The sequence below is a fragment of the Cynara cardunculus genome (assembly GCF_001531365.2).
Source record: "Cynara cardunculus var. scolymus isolate 2C chromosome LG 3, CcrdV1, whole genome shotgun sequence".
Lineage (NCBI taxonomy): Eukaryota > Viridiplantae > Streptophyta > Magnoliopsida > Asterales > Asteraceae > Cynara > Cynara cardunculus.
The window spans coordinates 15,370,108-15,371,424 of NC_037530.1; positions in this window are offsets into that span (position 1 = coordinate 15,370,108).

A 1,317-nucleotide genomic window follows, 5' to 3' on the forward strand; every position below is an offset into this window, starting at 1 on the left:
GGAAGGGTTGCATAAAGCTTTGGGGTTTGAAATCCGACTAAGTACAGCTTATCATCCGCAGACTGACGGGCAGAGTGAAAGAACTATCCAGACTCTCGAAGACATGTTAAGAAGTTGTATTATTGACTTCGGGGGATTGTGGGAAGATCATTTGCCGTTAATAGAGTTTTCATATAACAAGAGTTACCATTCCAGCATCCAAGCGGCACCGTATGAAGTGTTGTATGGACGTAAATGCCGAACACCGTTGTGTTGGAATGAGGTGGGTGAAAGACAACTGACGGGTCCTGAAATTGTCCAAGAAACTGCTGAGAAAATCGAACAGATCCGCGAAAGAATCAGAACAGCACAAGATCGCCAGAAAAGTTATGCTGATAATCGTCGAAAGCCGATTGAACTTGCGGTAGGTGATTTTGTAATATTAAAAGTCTCGCCATGGAAGGGTGTCGTCAGATTTGGAAAGAAGGGTAAGCTCATTTCAACGTATGTGGGGCCGTTCAGAATATGTAAGCGAATTGGGCCAGTGGCATATCAGTAAGAACTGCCAGAAGAACTGAGTCTGATTCACAACACTTTCCATGTATCGAATCTATGAAAATGTCTAGTTGATCCAAGTTTAGCTGTACTGTTGCCAGAGGTTAAATTAGACAATAATTTAAACTTTGTGGAAACATCGGAAGCTGTAATTGACCGAAAGATTAGGGTGTTGAGAAACAAAGAGATAAGTCTGATTAAGGTTCAGTGGAAGTTTCACAAAGGACCATAAGCGACATGGGAATTAGAGTCAAAGATGAGATCAGAGTACCCTTGGCTTTTTGATTAAAGAAATTCCAGGACGGAATTCTTTTGAGGGGTGGATAATGTGATAACTGATTCTGGTTATCACCCGAGGTAATAAATACGTGATTATTTGATTTAATAATTTTGTGATAGCATGATGAATTGATATATTTGATCATGCTAGTATGTGAAAATATGCATAATTTAGATGCATGAATGATATTATGTGTATATGTGAATACACATGTATGTATGACATATATATATATATATATATATGGGGGTGTGATATGCATGCGTGTATGAGTATATGTGCATGAGAGTATATATTTATATAAATATGCACATGCATGATATAAGGATGCATGGGGTGGTGTGTGACCGCCTTTTCTGATGGGGAAGGGTATAAAAAGGGGTTGAAGCCCTCAAAAATCTTTTTCTTGCCATTTTTAGAAAGTGAGTGTGCGATTTAAGAAGAAGAAGTGTTGACCGGACTATAATCTAAGCTTTTCAAAAGACTGATTTCAAAAGGCTTTT